Source organism: Balaenoptera physalus (genome assembly GCF_965194825.1).
Source record: "Balaenoptera physalus genome assembly, chromosome: 7".
Taxonomy (NCBI): Eukaryota; Metazoa; Chordata; class Mammalia; order Artiodactyla; family Balaenopteridae; genus Balaenoptera; species Balaenoptera physalus.
Window position 1 is genome coordinate 6,690,257 of NC_138886.1, and position 18,918 is coordinate 6,709,174.

The window sequence follows — 18,918 nt, forward strand, 5'->3', positions numbered from 1 at the left end:
GAGGACGGTCTCTTTTATGCTTGGCTTTTTCACTCCGCATATTCTGGGGATTCGCCCATGTCATTGAGCCCACCCGTACCTTCCTTTTTCATTGCTCTGTTGAATTTCACTGTTTGTTTATCCCGTCTCCTGTCAATGGCTATTCTGGTTTCTGATCTCTGACTCTGATGAGTGAAGCTGCTGGGAACGTCACGTACCTGTCCTTTTGTGGAGAGGGAGAGACTTGTGACAGTTTTGCTTATCCCATGATTCCCGACTAGGAGCATACAGAGCCACAGGGCCTTTGCACGTGCTGTTCCCTCTGCTCTGATGCTCTGTTCCCAGTCCTTCTCAGAGAGGCCCTCCCTGACCCTCTGGTCTAACGATGTCCCCCCAGTCCTTCATGCCAGATTCCTGTCCCTGGATCTGTTGTCTTTGTGGCACTTGTTCATCTTACCCCTGGACTTGTTTCTTGGGTGCCAGGCCCCTCCCCAAAGGTTCCTGCTCTCTGAAGGCAGCCATTTCTGCCTCGTGTGTCCCAGTGTCTAGCACAGAGCCTGGCGCAGGGTGGCGGTCCATCAAACATTTGTGGGTGTGTCTGTAGGCGCTGGGAGGTGGGGACCCTGCTGGGCTCTCTCCTGGGGAGGCTTCCTGCAACCATGACCCCTGTCCCAGGAGGCCAGCCAAGGAGGGGTGGGAGGTCTGTGGGCTACACTCATACCTTTCTTATCTTTTGGCTAATGGTTTGCCAACATGAGCAAACCATACAAGGAGAGGGGAGGTTAGGGGCAAAGTCCAGCCTTGCCCTCACTCCTGCCTCAACCTGAGCTGCTTAGCATTCATCTGTTTTATAAACACAGGTGTAGGAAAGTCTCCCTGCTAGAAAGGGAGGTTTGGAAACGACTGCTGTAGCCAATAGGGAGCCATGGAGGGTTTAAGCGGGGGAGTGATACGGAGGTAGCCAGCAGCGGCCATCTATCCCGGGCTGGTAGAAAGAAGGGCTGGACTTGATCATTTCGCCATCAGCCTTCCATGGGCTGGCAAGTGGCCACACTTATTTGCAAGGTTGCTTTAGGCCCGGGAGCAGAATGGGGAAAGACCCGCAAGTCTTCAGAGCTGGGGGAGTTCAGTGAGTGAAGGCAGCAGGTTTAGATAACACGGCCTGGAGGAGCAGACCTGCTTGGAACTGGGGAGTAGTACATGTCCCCACAAAAGACACTTGGGGACTTCCCTGGCGGTCCAGTGGTTAGGACTCCGTGCTTCCACTGCAGGGGTCTCGGGTTCGATCCCTGGTCGGGGAACTAAGATCCTGCATGCCGTGTGTGGTATGGACAAAAGAAAAAAAAAAAAAAAAGACACTTGGCTATTGTGCATTCTGATGGGATGCAGGGACCCTGCTCCTGAGCTCTGGGGACCCCTGCTGTTGAGCCCCTTTGGCTGAAGGACGGAGCACCAGGGAGGGAAAGGGATGGGCCCACGGCCAGTCACCCAGCTGGTTAGAGGCAGGGAGTGGTGAGAAGTGGTGTCCTGAATCCAAGGCAGTGCTGGTCACCTCACACTCCTATCCTTTCCAGCCCCCAAGAGCCAGGCTGCTGTGGGTTCTTCCTTCCCAGGCTCCTCCTCTGTTTACCTGCTGGCAAGCCACCCAGGGTGGTGCTGGGGGAGAGGCAGGGAGGGTATGGAGGGGCTCTGTCTGCATTCCTGTGATCATCTGGGGGGCTGGCCTGCTTCTGAAGGAGGGGGTCAGGGCGAGGGGACCAGACAGCCAGTACTTTCCCAGCCTCTGTCTCACTGCCAAAAGGTCTGGGGGGTACAGAAGGGTCAGTGACATCATGGGCACATTCAGGTGTTTACAGAGCTCTCAGTGTATGCCAAGAGTAATGTAGGGACCCCTGGTGGTGAGGATAGGACTGGGCCTGCCCTGGGGGGCTCACAGTCCCGGGGAAACCACAGTCTGGTGCTGTGATCTGTGATAAGGGACACTCCGGTAGAGGAGGGGAACAAGAAATGAGAGGAGGGGAGGGGGCCCAGGCGGCCCAGGCCGGGACCAGTATATGCATGGCCTTGGGGCAGGGCTCCTGGGAGAGCTGCTGAGTTCCACAGGACTGGGTCCTCAGGACCCCAAAGAGGCTGCCATGAGTCGAAGCTAATTCTTGCCAGTGTTTTCCTGTGTGGATCAAGCCCAGGTCACCCTTCTGTTCCAATGCAGAGTTTCTTCCTCACACATCAGTGTGCAACGGTCATGCAGGACGAGGGAGGGGGGAGAAAAGCTTGCTTAAAATGCAGAGTCTCTGGCCCAGCATCCAGTGTTTTTAGTTTGGAACCCAGTAATCTGCATTTTAATAACCATCCTGTTTCCTAGGGCTGTGGTAACACGTGACCTCCAACTGGGTGGCTTAATACAACAGAAATGTATCCTCTTGCAGTTCTGTAGACCGAAGTCCAAACTGAGTCTCACTGGGCTAAATTTAGGTGTTGGCAGGGCGGGTTGCTCTGGAGGCTCCAGGGGAGAATCTGTTTCTTGCCGCTCCCAGCTTCTGGTGACTGCTGGCATTCCTTGGCTTGTGGCCACATCACTCCAATCTCTGCCTCTGTCTTCAGATCACCTTTCCTCCTCTCTATCAAATCTCCTCTGCCTTCCTCCTATAAGAACACTTGTGATTACATTAGGGCCTGTCTGGACAATCCAGGATAATTTCCCTATCTCGAGATCCTTTATTTAATCTCATCTGCCGTGTCCCTTTTGCCCTATAAGGTAACATCCACAGGTTTCAGGGATTATGACCTGGTATCTTTAGGGGTGATTAGATTATTCAGCCTGTCACCCATCCCCTTAGTGATTCCAATGTAGAAGGTCCAGACATTCTCCTGAGAAACCCTGGTCTGAAGGCTTGTTTATTTAACTGATGGCTGCTCTCTCAAGATTCTCTAAACTTACAGAAATAGGGCACCGTTCAGCATTCATTTGACAAACCTTCATGGAGCACCCACTCCATGCCAGGCCCTCTCTCCCTTCCGCTGGACTCCAGGAAGGAAACAGGTGGCCTCCACTACTCCCTGAGGATTAAGCTCTGGCTGAAGAAGGGACGGCACCGACCCGGGAGCTGGCCTCACCTCTGGGCTGCCTGTTATGTTCTGTTCGGGTGTACTTATTGCTTATGCCAGCCTGAGTCAGCATGCCCGTTACCTGCAGCCGGAAGCATCCTCACTGATGCAGCGTGTGGAAGAGGCAGCCAGCTGTCCAGATCTGAGGCTGCTCAGATCCAGGCCCACCCCCTCTTCCTCCTCAGTTCCCCCTTGCCTATCTGCCACTCCCCAGGTGCCCCTCTGCTGCCACTCCCTTTCCTTGAGCCCTCCAGTTCTTTGTCCTACAATGTTCAGTTCACATGGTACCTCCTCCATTCTGTCTTCCCAACCTCCCAGGGCAGAAACACCACAATAATAAAGGCTCACTGACAGCAGAGCCCTTGCTGGGGCCAGGAACTGGCTAAGGCCTCTCCAACTTGATCAGCTACAAAGGAAGTGCTGTTATTATCATACCCATTTTACAGATGAGAGGGTGGAAGACAGAAAGCAGACCTGAGTTCTGCCTGGCTCCAAGTTCACAGTGGAAACTAACCACCAAGCATGAGATTCCTCTTTCTCCAGGCTCAGAATTTAGTTCCCCATCCTTGGGGATTCCTTGCCCCTCATCTCTCCTACACACAGCCCAGGAGCACGGTGGGGATTGTAAAAAGTAAATTCTTGCTGAGGCCAAGGGCGCAGTGAGCAGAATCTCCTTACCACCTCTTGATGGGCAAAACTGAACAGCACCGCTAGAGCTGCATGTGGAGGGTTAGACAAAGGCTGGGTGCTTTGGGAGGCGAGCGAGGAGGGGGCATCAGGCAGCATCACCACAGACCCTTTAGCAAAAGGTGGAGGCAACCCCTCACTGCCATTCACAGCAACAAAAAATCCTGTCTAATTTTTGCCAGGTTATAGAAACCACTTCTATAGCGACACTTCATTTAATCTGGCGTCAGTTACGATCACACTGATCGCTTTCTGGGTGCAGAGACCTCTGTTAAACACTCTGCCCTTGACCTCACTAGACTGCAGCCTTGTGAGAGGCATGCCTTTATTATCCTTGTATACAGAGGGGGAAACTGAGGCCCAGAGAAGGTAGGTGAATTGCCCAAGGTCACCCTGCTGGGAGAGGCAGAGACAGGATTAGAGCTCAGGCCTCCTAGTCCAGACTAGAGCATTTTGCACTGTACACCGCCACCCACTGCTGCCTCCACAGAGAGCCTGCTAACCAGTCCTCAGGAAGGAGGTGGGGGGGTGGGGGGGCAGGAGGTGAAAGGGGAAAGGGTGGGGGGAAGGCCTGGATTCCAGGGCCTGCTTTGCCTGTTCCTAGCGGGGTGACCCCAGGCCAGAAGGAATTTCGCTTTTCTGAGCCTCGGTTTCCTCATCTGTAAAATGGGCACAGTGGTGGTGTCCACCTCCTAAGGTAGTTGTAAGAATGGCAGAACCTTTTTGTGGATTGTTACCCCTGCCTGAGAATTTCCTCTCTGGCCCTTCAGGGGACCAGCTCCTTCCCACCCTTTACATCCCAGCTTGAATGCCCCCTCCTCAGGGATGGCATCCCTGACCATCCCTAGCCAGCCTAGCTACCACCCGCCTCCTGCCTTGCCCACTGGTTGCTGTCTCTCTCACTGCCTTGCTTATTTCATCCCCAGCCCTTGTCACCGGCTGTGACATCCGTTAATTGTCTGTTGTCTCTTCTCTACCTGACTGTGAGCTCCATGAGGGCAAGGAGCATCCCCCGTGGTTTATCCTCAGCGTCTGGCAGGGTGCCTGGCAAGAGGAGGGGCTCAGGAGACACTTGTCGAAGCGGCGAATAAGCCAATGAAAGATGATGCATGTAAAACGCTTAGCCCAGCGCCTGCTACAGAGCAGCTGCTCAACGGATGCTAGCGAATGTTCTTACTACAAAACAAGCACAGACTCACATTTTGAGCCTGTCTACATAGAACACGGTGACCTTTGGGTCACTCTGCCAGCTCTACTGCCTTGAAGAGGGCACAGGGTGGGGCCATAGTGTCCCCGCTGCCCCCAGCCCCAAGCATGCTTTGAGTGCTGTTTATGGCGGTGTGGGAACAGAGGGGGGAAGGGCTGCACCGGCCTGGCGCCTGCGCTGGGAGTGGGGAGGCTGGGGTGCAGGCTTTGTAGGAACCGGGGCACCTGTGAAGTCCTCAGATCACCCCTCCCCGCCTCCCCGGCCCAGGTTCGGCTCACCTGTCATTCCGCTCGACCCCTCCCCAGTTCCTTCCCAGCCCGAGTGCCTGTAATGACACATTTATAGTTTGTCTAATGTGAGGGTCCTCGTCTGGAGTTCATGGCTATATGCCCAGGACTTAGCACGCACCTGGCACGTAGTAGGTCTCAATAAATATGTGTTGAATAGGTTCATTAGGATGAATGGGAAGCATCTCTAGGGCTGTGATTTTTAACCTTTCACTGACCAATCTGATTTTTAACCAATCACTGACTGCTTTGAAAAACCCACGAAACCTTTGGACAACCCCCCTTCCCACCCCACCAGGCACCCAAAGTGGGACATAAAATTTTAGGGATTTCATGGACTCCTCCACCTTAAGGTCATTCATAAAGCTCAGCTTAAGATCTTTCTATCTGGGGCGGGGGCCGGTCTTGAGATCCCGGGGAGATGGTGGGGAAGATGTTACCAAGAGGCGCACTGGGGAGCCCAACCTCCCCCCAAAAGGCTGGCGAAGAACGGGGTGAATGAGCCCCTTTTCTTTGACTTTCTGCTGTCCAGGAGAAGGAAAGGAAGCGAGTCCGAGGCCATCTGGCAGGAGGGGGAGAGAGCGGGAAGCACAGGGCCAGGAGGAGAGGGAAAAGACAGGAGAGGACGAGAATCAGGGAGGAGAAGGGGGCGTGATGGAGAGGCGCAGCCCCGCGGAGGCAAGAGCAGGGCGAGCCGGAGGAACAAAGAGCGGGCGCGCAGCGAGCGAGGCGCGGAGGCGCCGGGAGGGAGAGGGCCGAGGCCGGCCGGCCGCCCGGGCTGTCTGATTTTCTGTCAGCCGCCGCTGATTAACGGGCCTCCTTCCAGCTCTGAGCGCGCCGCGCCGCGTTCCTGGCAACCCGGCGCGCAGCTTCCTGGCGGAGGCGGGGCCTGTGAAAGGTTACATTTGCACAGAGTGCCTCGGCGCGGCGGCCCGGAGAGGCTGCGGGGGACGGCGGGGGACGGCGGGGGACGGCGGGGGACGGCGGGGGGCGGCGGGGGGCGGCGGGCGAGCCAGGCGGGGAGAGAGAAAAGGCTGCGGCTTGCGGCGCTGCCTGGGTAATGGAAAAATTCCTCTGGGGGCCGTGCAGAAAAATATCAGGTTACACACCGGCGGCAAATGGCTTCTCTGAGGGGCGCCTCCTGCAGCAGCCCGCCGTGGGGCGTCCCGGCCGGGGCGGGGCGCGGGGACCGGCTCCCCGGTGCTCCCTGGGCGCTGCGCCCCAGCGGGTGCCCAGGCCCCGGCACTCCAGCCCGAGCGCCCCAGCCTGTGCATCCCAACTGGTGCGCTCTAGCCTGTGTGCCTAAGCGTGCGCCCTACCGTATGCGCCTCGGCCCGAGCATCTGTGTTCCGCGCACACCAGGCCCTGCTCTCTGGGGCGTCGCCTCGCCTTCGCAGTCTCCATCTCTGCCTCAGAAGACAGGTGAAAGAGCCCCACTTTCCCAAATCTTAATGTCCGGGTCTCCCCGCTGCCCGTCCCCATCTCCCCAAGAAGGCCGATGGATGGCTGGGGCCAGGCCCTGCGGCGAGGGCTGACCGGATCCGTCGTGTTTGCTGTGACTTAGGAAGGGGGGTCGCCACTTGCGTCTGCCCTTGCCTTCCCTCGTGAATTGCCGGGTCTGCCCAATTCTCAAAGAACTGGGCTGTTGCCTCCGGTACCCACTTGCATAGCGTGAGCAGTGTCCCTCCGCATTCCGTCACTCCCCAGGTCCCAGACCATCTGCAGCCCCCTATTACCGCCTCTACTTTCTAGTTTTCACCCTTGGGTCCTATCCAGCATCGGGAGTGGGGAGTGATGTCAAAACTCTCCAGCACCTGGGGTCCCCCCTGTCTGGTTGTGGCTGCGGGTTGAAGGGCTTCTGACCAGACACGCATCTGCCCTGTGAGACACACTCTCTCTCTTTCTTTCATTGAACTGGTTCTCTCAGTAGACAATGTATTCATTCGATGCCAACTAGATAGCAACCAGATTCTGGGCCTTGCACTGGGCCCTGGAAGGAGCCGCAGCAGCCCTCAGGGAACTCAGGCCCCGGCAGGCAGAGTGGAGGCTGCCCAGTAAGGAGGTTAAAGCCTGGAGTCCAGTGGATTTGGATTTAAATTCTGCTTCTCCACTTACTGGTCGTATGTGTCCTGGGGCAAGTTACTCTCAGAACCTCAGTTTGCCCAGCTGTCAAATGGGGATAGAATAGCAGTAAGGACCACTTCACTGGACTTGGCTGGGTGGATTTAAGGAGAGACACCAGTAGCTCTTGGCACGGTACACAGTGGCACTCACTCCATGGGACATTTTATCACTGTTAGGGCTATAGAGGAGTCCACCAGTAACTAGAGCCAAGTGCATGGCAAGATTCTCAACTGCAGAAGCCTAAGCAAAGGTTCAGAAGGCAGGGTGATTTGGGGTGAGGCTGGTTGGTATGTCATGGTGCACACAGATCTACAGGTCAAAGCATGACTTCCCCAAGGCACACGCACCACAGGGACCACTGCGGTTCTTCTTTTTTTTTAAAATTTTTTTGATGTGGACCATTTTTAAAGTCTTTATTGAACTTGTTACAATATTGTTTCTTCTTTTTTTTGGGGGGGGGTTTTGGCAGTGAGGCATGTGGGATCTTAGCTCCCCAACCAGGGATCGAACCCACACCCCCTGCATTGGAAGGCAAAGTCTTAACCACTGGACCAGCAGGCAAATCCCTGCAGTTCTCCTTTAACTGGCCCTGGGGGAGCTGGGCTGTTTGGCTCAGGGAGCTGTGACCCTGGAGGGCACCTCCTGCCACCTAGCTGGAACAGGGTTTTCTCTGAACCAGCAAAGCAGGGGTTAGGACCTGCTGCTGCCTCCCAGGGAGGGCTGGCCTCTGTGAGCCCACCAGGCAGGGAAGGACAGACCAGCGGGGAGGGAGGCCTGTCAGGCAGCTCCCCTCCAGAGATTAATCAGGTCCTTGCAGAAGCTTGGAGCTATGGGGTCCTGGGCTTCTCAGAAAATGGTCCAAGGGCAAGTGGGGCAGCGATGGAAGGTCAAGAACACCCTGGGCTCGCTGCTGCCGCCTTGGTGGCACTCCCCAGGGCCTCAAGAACTGGTCTGGGAACTGTGTTCAATATCTTGTAACAAATCATAATGGAAAAGGATATGAAAAAGAATATATATATATATATATATATATATATATATATATATACACATACATATAACTGAATCACTTTGCTGCATACCAGAAACTGACACAACATTGTAAATCAACTATACTTCAAAGAAAAAAAAAAAAGAAAGAATGATCCAAAAGGGCATTTTGGGGTCAAAAATTCCAAAACAAATAAAGAACTAGTCTTCAATCAGAGGGGGTTCCAATTCTGTCTCTGAGCTGGTGACTCGCTCCAGGCCAGTGTGGTTGCCTTGAGCCCTGGAACCTCAGCGAACCACAAAGTGACAGTTGGCATTGACCAAGTACTTAGCACATGCTATGAGCTCGCAGATCTGGTCTCCCAACAGTCCTAGGAAGTGGGTATCTGTTGGGGAACTCCCTGGCGCGCCAGCGGCTAGCACTCTGCTCTCTCACTGCCGAGGGCGGGGGTTCGATCCCTGGTTGGTGGGGCGCTGGGACCCCACAAGCCTCGAGGCAGGGCCAAAAAATAAAAAAAAGGAAGTAGGTACGTGTTAAGATTGTTTTTCACAGATGAGGAGACTGACGGTCAGAGAGTTTAAGCTACTTGTCATGCAGTCAGTCAATGGTGAGGCTGGAACCCAAAGCTGACCTTGCCAGACACCAAGGTCTGAACTCTTAACTAAGTGCCCTGGGCCACCTCCACGGTGGACGCAATGAACCAGCAGCAAGGGGGTGTGTTGGGGTGAAAATCCACTCTAGCTGACAGGCTGCCTCTGGTAATGTACCCATTTTACAGATGAGCTAGCAGGGGCTTTGCTTTGGTGACTTGCCCAAGACCCCATTGCTAAGGAGTGGGGTCCATAAAAAAAAAAAGGGAAGTCCTAGCATATCGGAGCCAGAAGGCATCTCAGAACTCTTCTAATCCAAAACTCACTTTCCAGACAGGGAAACTGTGGCCACCCACTGAAGCTCTCTTTCTCAGTTATCTTGGGCTATACAACCTGCCCCAGTGAAGTGATGACACCCTGACCTGTGAGTTCCATGGAGCTTTTGAGAGGAAATGGAAGGCGGAATGCGGAGAGCAACAGTTAAATAAAAGGGTCCAAGTTCTCATCCAGAGGCCCATAAGGGATCTCCCTTGACCCTCTTCCAAAATTTCCTGCTGCCGTTTCCCAAGGCTGGGGGGAGGGGAGAGGGGAGGAGAGAGTAGAGGTGGGGGAGGGAGCAGTCTTCTGGATCCTCCCACGTCCCAGAGCTGCCTTGCCTATGGAGGGTATAGTGGGGGCAGGGCAAGGGAATGGAGAAGTTCTGGGGCCTTTAGGGGTGAGGGCTTCCATTGCTGTCCAAGCTCATTAGGAGCCCCTGGAAACCTGCACCCTTTCTCCCTCCCTTCTCTGCATCCCTCCCTCCCCTCCAACAGCCAAGAGAGCAGCTCAGCAGAAGCCCCTGAAGCCAGAGCTTCTCAGTTTTGCACCTGAACAGTGTGGGCGCTGCTCACCTCTCTAGGTCCTTCAGTCCAAGAAGCTGGGAGACTGATTGCCTGTGACTCTGACATTGAGACACTGGGGCCCAACGTCCTAGCATTCTGCACTCATGCATTCTACCAAGATTTATTAGGCTTCTAGTTGGCGCAGGCTCACTGGGGTGCAGCCCTGAGTAAGAGAGAAACATGCCTGCCCTCATGGAGCGCCCAGTCCCAAGGTCTCGTTCTCAGTCTAAGAGTCAAATGTTATGAGTCTATGAGAGCCTTATTCACACAAGAGCGCTTCTACCAGACCCATGATGTTTCTGGAAGGAGGAAGGAAGAAAGAAGGGGTGTGGAGAGAGGTGCGGGTCACACAAGGGCACTAATTTTCATGTACACGTTCAGCAAATTTAACCTTCTGGGATTTATCACACTGATCAATATGAATGCCTTAAAATACCCATGCTAATAGGAAAGTAGCACTAGTCTCTTTCAGTGGGCCATTCACCCAAGCATCTCAAATGCTCTGTGATCACTCAATAATCAAGCCCCAATTAAATACTTATCGACTGAAAATATACTTACTGCATACATTCAACTGGTTACTGGTTTACTAATTGTGACTTAACCCCTGCTGTCATCATGCTTGAACTACATGACGAGGCCGTTAGAAAATCGGGTTCATCTCTGGCAACGTGCAGGGATGGAGCTGCTGGGGACACTGTCTGCTGGGGACATCGATTCTAAGGACTCTGAATGGGTCCTCAGGTCTTGTCCATACTCTGTCCTGTGGCTTCTTTTTATGGTGGGAGCTTACTAAGATGGACCATGCATGCCAGCCTCCTCCAGAAGAAAAGTTCTCGGTCAGCAGTAGCCTGGGTACCACTCCTGCAGTGTAAGCCTTTACCTTTACACTTCTCATGTGAAAAGTGAGTGGGTCCCTGAGGTCCCTTTAAACAACTCCGAATTCAGTAATCCTCGAAAGGATTGGTCTGATATTTAGAGCTTCTTCATTTCTTTGCCTTCTAGTGAAGGAAATGTCCTCCTGGAGGAAGCAGTGCTTGGCTAAGTTCTGTGTTGGCACTGGGGTGCGGGTGAAGGAGATATGCGGTATACTCAGCTAGGTACCTGCTATGTGTCAGGCAGAGGCTGAGCCATCAGTGAACTGAAATTCCTCATCAGCATTGCCCAGGGCACAGGGGGATGGGATTGGGTGGTTGGCATGGTAGAGATCCTCTGGACATCTTCGAGCAGAACGGCAGGCAGGAGCAGAAGCCCCCGCTCCAGGATTGGGATATGTGGCCAGATACTTCTTCCTTTGTTAAAGAAGTAAACAGAACCAACTGGTAGTGAGGAGCCCTATGGAATTGTTTGAAAAGCAGAGAGAGAAGGAAAGTTTGGTTTTTGCAGTGGCCACAGATGTGGAATTTTGAAGAGCATATATGTACAGGGGAGTCCTAGGACTGTGTGGGACATGGTGCCCCATCTACATTCTTTCTTTCTTTTTTTTTGGCTGTGCTGTGAGGCTTGCAGGATCTCAGTTCCCTGACCAGGGACTGAACCCAGGCCACATCAGTGAAAGTGCCAAATCCTAACCACTAGACCACCAGGGAACTCCCCACTCCTACAGTATTTCTTGTGGCTTCCATGTGGTACCTCTGCTTGTATTTGGGTTACATCAATGATAGAAACCCAGCTGAATTTGCTCAGGAAAAAAGGGGAACTCATGAGCTCATGTGTGAAACCAAACAGTGACAAGGTCAGGAATGGAGGAATGGAGTGGATCTCAGTGAGGTCATCCAGATCTCTAGCTGTTCCTGCCTGCTTCTTTCTGCCTCTAAGGAACAGCCCTGTCTCATTCCTCTCCAATGTATTTGTGGTTTCTTTGGGGAGGTGGAGAGTGGAGAGGGGTGATTTTTAAAATACTGCTTTCTTTTCTTTAATGCTCACTGATGTATTTAGTTTCTTCTTCTTCTTGAGTAAACTTTTTAAATGAATGAATGAATTAATTAATTTTATTTTGGCTGCAGTGGGTCTTAGTTGAGGCATGTGGGATCTTCGTTGTGGCATGCGGGATCTTTAGTTGTGGTATGTGGACTTCTTAGTTGTGGCATTCGGACTCAGTTGCGGCATGCATGCGGGATCTAGTTCACCAACAAGGGATCGCACCCAGGCCCCCTGCATTGGGAGCATGGAGTCTTACCCACTGGACCACCAGGGAAGTCCCCTTCCTGAGTAAACTTTAATCATCTCTATTCTTCTAGAAATTCTCTATTTCATGTTTTCATATATAGTGGCATAAAGTTGCTCATAGTATTCTCTTATGATTCTTAAATCTTCTACTATATCTGTAGTTTCATTCTCCTTTCATTCTTTTTTTTTTTTACACTTTATTTATTTATTTATTTATTTTTGGCTGTGTTGGGTCTTCATTTCTGTGCGAGGGCTTTCTCTAGTTGCGGCGAGTGGGGGCCACTCTTCATCGCGGTGCGCCGGCCTCTCACTGTCGCGGCCTCTCTTGTTGCGGAGCACAGGCTCCAGATGCGCAGGCTCAGTAGTTGTGGCTCACGGGCCTAGGTGCTCTGTGGCATGTGGGATCTTCCCAGACCAGGGCTTGAACCCCTGTCCCCTGCATTGGCAGGCAGACTCTCAAGCACTGTGCCACCAGGGAAGCCCCTCCTTTCATTCTTAATATATTTGTGCCTTTTTCCTTGATTAATCTTGCCAGATGTTTTGTTGTCTGTTAAAAGAAACAACTTTTAGCTTTGTTGATCATTCTTGTGATTGTTTATTTCCTTTTCATTTATGCTCTTACCTCTACTGTTTACTTCCTTCAACTGTTTTTTTTTAAGCTTCTTTAGATAGTTGAAAGCTTTACTCATTATGTTTAAGTCATTCTTGTTTTAGAGTAAATGCACTTAAGACTATATATTTCTCTACAAACGTCATTTTAGTTCCATTCTACAAGTCTTGTTTTGTATCTATCTCTTTATCCTCAGTACCAAATATTTCAGCATTCCCATTGCGATTTCTGTTGATGTCTTCGAGGGAGCTCAGTAAACAACTTCCCTTTCCTCTCCTGGACTCCTGGATTTTGAACTGAGAGACACGACAAAGAGTGGGCGGAGGTATCTTTTTTTAACTGATAAAGATAAGGTTGGAGGATAAGGATGAGGGTAGATGTGACAGCCAAATGGTCTCCTAATACTGAAAATGGGGATTTGGCAACCTTAACCCCTGGTCACTGTGATGCTGTGGGTGGTGGATGGGGGACAGACAATGACCACTGCCTGTAGGCAGCTCACTCCCAAGAAGAGAAAGGAAGTTGGTAAATCAAGTAAGCCCATCTTATGTTCCCCGCATTGACCAGCTATGTCACTCTTCCTCCCCTGGGCAGAGAGAGGCTGCGAGTGCTACACTAATTTGGTTCCCTCCACAGAGAAGGAAACATCAGGACTAGGAAAGAAATGTTCCTACAACAAGTGTGCTTTTTAGTTTTCAAAGTTACAGCTGTTGTTAATCTGCCTCTGTTGTTGTTGTTGACTTCTAATTTTGCTGCATTGTGGGTAGAGAATGTGGTCTGCTTTACATCCACTTCAAAAGTTGTTCAGGCTTTCATTTGTGACCCAACACAAGGACAATTTTTTATAAATGTTCATGTGTTCTTGACAACCATGAACCCATTCCTTTTGTGAATTCCTCAGTTTTTCAAACTAATTCTTCCAGTTTTTGCTTTACTTATTTCAAGGCTAGTAGTTAGGTATAAAAAGCTTGTTATTGGTGGATATTTTTGGTGATTTGTTACTTTCATCATCCTATAGTGTCCCTCTTTATCTCTTTTAATATTTCATGGCCTTAGGTGTATTTTGCCTGATAATAATATTCTATGTCAGATTTCTTTTGGTTACTATTTGCCTGGTATATCTTTTCCCATTATTTTATTTCAGCCTTTCCTTTTTCTTTTGCTTTAGAGTGTTCCTTCTAACCAGCATGCTATTGTATTTTGTTTTGTTTGTTTTGATCCAATATGACATTCCCTGTCTTTAAAGAGACAAATGAAATCAATTTACATTTGTAAAGACTGTTGATATATTTAGACTTACTTCTACCATTTTATTTTGTTGTTCTCTTTACCCTACCTTTTAAAATTATTATTTCTCATGTTCTTTCATCTATTAAATTTACAGTTTTCTTTATTCTCCTTTTTTCTTTGATAGTTTTGAAACTATAGATGTATTTCTGTTGTTTAACTGGTTGCCCTTAAATTTTTTTTTTTTTAATTTTATTTATTTATTTATTTATTTATGGCTGTGTTGGGTCTTCGTTTCTGTGCGAGGGCTTTTCTCTAGTTGCGGCAAGTGGGGGCCACTCTTCATCGCGGTGCGTGGGCCTCTCACTATCGCGGTCTCTCTTGTTGCGGAGCACAGGCTCCAGACGTGCAGGCTCAGCAATTATGGCTCACAGGCCTAGTCGCTCCGCGGCATGTGGGATCTTCCCAGACCAGGGCTCGAACCCGTGTCCCCTGCATTGGCAGGCAGATTCTCAACCACTGCGCCACCAGGGAAACCCGCCCTTAAATTTTTAACATTGATACCCAGATATATATTTTCCCAACAATGTCCAAAGCAGTGCTGTCCAATAGAAATATAATGAGTCACATGTATTATTTAAAATTTTCTAGTAGCCACATTAAAAAAACAGTGAAATTAATTTTAATAATATGCTTTATTTAACATAATATGTCAAAAAGAGTATTTCAAAATGTAGTCAATATGAGATTATTAATGAAATAGTTTATATTTTCTGTGCTAAATCTTGAAATCTGGTATGTATTTTACACTTAACAGCACACCTCATTTTGGATCAGCCACACTTCAAGTACTCAATTGCCGCATATGGCTGTGTCTGCTGTATTAGACAGCACATGTCCGATATAATCTACATATAGTACTTACACAATTTTGATGAGTTTTGAAAAGTGAATATACCCATGCAACCACCACCAGAATGAAGATAGCAAACAACTGATTTCTGCTTTCTTTCGCTCTAGATTAGTTTTGCCTTTCCCCCAATTTCATATAATTGGACTCCTACGTTATGAGCTGTTTTGTATCTGGCTTCTTTCACTTAATGTAATTTACTCATGTCAGTAGTTTGTTACTTTGTTCATTGCAAAGTTGTCTTCCGTTGTGTGGTTATATCACCATTTGTCTCTCCATTCACCTGTTGGAGGACATTTGGGTTGTTTCTAGGTTGGGGCTGTCATGAATAAGGCTGCCATTAACATTTGTGTACAAGTCTTTGTGTGGACATATGTTTTCATTTGTCTTGGGTAAATACATACCTAAGAGTGGACTGGCTGAGTTGTATGGTAGGTGTATGTTTAACTTTATAAGAAACTGTCAGACAGTTTTCCAAAGTGGCTGTACCACTTTAAGTCCCTCAGTATTGTCTGAGAGTCCCACAGCTCCACATCCTCCACAACACTTGGTATGACTAGTGATGTTGAGCATTGTTTCACGTGGATGAAAAATATACACATTTTCATATGGGTGAAATAATGTACAATGAAAAATTCATACATCTTCTTTTGGGAAGTATCTGTTCAATTCTTTTGCCTGTTTTTAATTGAGCTATTTCCCTTTTTCTTATTGAGTTGTAGCAGTTCTTTAAATATTTTGTATGTTAGTCTTTTATCAGTTATTTATATTGTGAATATTTTTTCCCAATCTGGGGTTTGTCTTTTCATTTTCTCAGTGGTGTCTTTTGAAGGGCAAAAGTTTTTTTTAATCACTGATGAAGTCAAATTTATCCATTTTTTCCCCTCTTACAGCTTGTACTCTCATGTTTTTAAGATATCTTTGCATACCCCAAGGTTGAGAAGATCTTCTCCTGTGTTTTCTTCTAGCAGTTTCATTGTTGTACCTTTTATACTTAGATTTGTGATCTATTTCAATTTAGTTTTTGTGTCAGGTGTGAAGTAAGAGTTGAGGTTCATTATTTTTCCAAGTGGATATCCAGCAATTCCAGCACCAGCTGTTAAAAAGCTATCTTCTATGTTGTGTTACTCTGGCACCTTTGCTGAAATCAATCAACAGTGAATGTGTGGGTCTATTTCTGGATTCTTTCTTCTGTTCCATTGATCTATTTGTCCTTAGGCCAACCTCTCATTGTCCTGATGACTGTAGCATAATAGTAAGTCTTGAAATCAATTCCTTATTATTTTTGTCTGGAATTTCAATTCTACCTTTTTTTTTTTTTTTTTTTAACAGGTGGGTAGTGTATAGGTTTACAGCATATCTACTGAACCTGGTTTGATATCTCTTAGCATATCAGTCTAATTCCTAACATTGTCACTTGTTTCCATCTTTGTGGAAGTCAATCTTTACTTGCTTTGTTCCAGATGGAACCTCTTGATTTTACATGGGAATTTCACTCTTTTGCAGACACTTGACACTGAGTATCATTTTGCAAACTGCACACATTATCACTTTAAAAAAATCTCCCTTGCAGGCTTTTTTTGCTTGGACATATTTCCTTCTTGATTTAATCATACTTTTTTAGGGTAAAAATTTAATTAGGATTATATAGTTTTTATAGTCAATGGTTGTGGTGGAGTCGCTGGTTGTCCCACAATACCTGATCTGTCCATTTGCAGACTAAAAGAATTTTTATCTGGGCAGATGGCTGTCTTGCTAAGGACTACATTTCCCAGCCTCCCTTGGAGCTAGCTGTCACCAATGGGATGCAAGTGGGAGTGATATATAAGCAAATCACAGTTCCTGCTCTTTAAAGGAAACTGTGTTTGCCCTTTCCCTGTTTCTGCTAATGAGAAGGTAGATGCAGTGGAGAGCCATCTTGAACTCTGGGGACGAGAGCAACACCACAGGTATTATAAAGGAACAAAGCATAAGGAGCCTGAGGCCCTGACACCTTGAAGCTGTTATATGAGCTAGTTATGTCCAGACTGTACTGAGAAATAATTTTTATCTTTGTGAGCCACTAGAATTTTGGATCTCAGTCAGATCAGCCAAACCTATATCCTAATATAATAATTAGATTTACCAATATCATTTACTAACATTTGTTCATCATTGCTTCTTGATACTCCTTCCTTTTTGGTTTCTATTTTCTTTTAATAAATTTATTTATTTATTTATGGCTTCATTGGGTCTTCATTGCTGCACACAGGCTTTCTCTCTAGTTGTGGCGAGCAGGGGCCACTCTTCGTTGCGGTGCACAGGCTTCTCATTGTGGTGGCTTCTCTTTGTTGAGGAGCTCTAGGTGCACAGGCTTCAGTAGTTGTGGCTCACGGGCTTAGTTGCTCCACGGCATGTGTTATCTTCCCAGACCAGGGCTCGAACCCGTGTCCCCTGCATTGGCAGGCGGATTCTTAACCACTGAGCCACCAGGAAAGTCCCAGGTTTCTATTTTTTAATTTATTTATTCATTTATTTGGTTGCACCAGGTCTTAGTTGCAGCAGTTGGGCTCCTTAGTTGCTGCTCACTGGCTCCTTAGTTGCAGCACGTGGGCTCCTTAGTTGTGGCATGCGAACTCTTAGTTGTGGCACGCATGTGGGATCTAGCTCCTTGACCAGGGGTCGAACCCAGGCCCCCTGTGTTGGGAGTGTGGAGTCTTATCCACTGCACCACCAGGGAAGTCCCCAGTTTCTATTTCTTCTTGGCAGAGGACATCTCTTAGGAGTTTTTTCATCAAAAGTTTGGGGGATGAAAAATTCTTGTTTTTTGTAAGTTCGAAGATGTTTTCATTTTGTTTAGTAATAGTTTAGCTAGGTATATTATTCTAAGTTAGTAGTTAATTTCCCTCAACACCCGGAATACCTGAAGGTATTACTGCATTGTTTTCTTATCTCTTTTGTGGTTGAGAGTTCTCATTTCAGTTTATTTATCATTTCTTTGTGAGCAACCTTTTTTCCCCTTCAGGGTTGCTTTTAAGATTTTTCTCTTCATCTTTGAAATTCTGAATTTATCTAGGTGGAATTTTAATTTTTATTTATTTAGCATGGCATTTGTTGCGCTTCTTTATTTTGAGAACACATGTCTTTTTTCACTTCTTGAAAATTCTTAGCTATTATCTCTTTGAATATTGCTCTCTTGTAATTCCTTCTACATCATACTTCTGGAAATTTCTGTTATATGTATTCTTGATCTTCTAATGTTATTTTCCATTTCTCTTAACTTCTCTCTCATATTTTCCATCACTTTTTCTATATTGCCTTCTAAATGAATTCTTCAGTGCAATCTTTCTATTACCCAGCTCTCTCTTCATCTAGTTTACAGTTTATTCCATCTTTTGAGATGTTATGTCAATGATTATAATTTTTTATATCCATTTGTTCTTGATTCATATCTGTTTGTTTTATATCATGTTTTTTGTTGTTCCTTTCCTTATCTCTTTGTGGAGCTTGAGCATGTTTATTTAAAAGCATTTCTAAGAAGGTTTCATTCTTTGAATTTCAACAGTAGTGAATTCATCTCCTGATTGAACTTGGAAGTGGATTCATCCCCAGTCAAGCCTCCAGATAAAAACACAGCCTAGTTGACACTTTGCAGCCATGTGAGACCTTAATCAGAGGAAGAAGCTAACCTCTGCCTGGACTTTTGACCCACAGAAACCATGTGAAAATAAAGTGTGTTGTTTTAACTCATTAGATTTGTGATAATTTGCTTGAAGATTAGAGGACTAATTATACATGTCCCTATATTTGAGTTATAGCTTATGAAGTTCTGTCTTTAGTATGAGTGAAGCTCTTGGAACTTATGTACACTGAATGGGGTAGTCCACCAAAATGTGAACAGTGGTTATACATGGATGAGAGATCATGGGTTATTTTTATTCTCTTCTATACTTTTCAGTATACCAAGTTTTAAAATATGATATCTATGTAAAACAGCCAATACTATTTGTTTAAAGTAAATATTTTGTTAAAGAATAATAACATAGAGAAAATGGTGCAAATCTTAAATGTTCAGTTTGGTGAATTTTTACAAAGTGAACACATCTATGTAATCACCATCGAGGACAAGAATTAGAATATTAGCAGCATCCTAGAAGCCTCTCCTCTTGTTT

At 47.7% G+C, this 18,918-nt stretch overlaps 1 long non-coding RNA gene across 1 annotated transcript; it reads left to right on the plus strand.

Moving 5' to 3' along the window:
* Positions 1–15,672: 15,672 nt before the first annotated feature.
* Positions 15,673–18,496, plus strand: LOC309663777. The gene is made up of 2 exons (XR_014265448.1): positions 15,673–16,716; positions 18,312–18,496. It is a non-coding gene; the product is annotated as an uncharacterized lncRNA (long non-coding RNA).
* Positions 18,497–18,918: the final 422 nt, after the last annotated feature.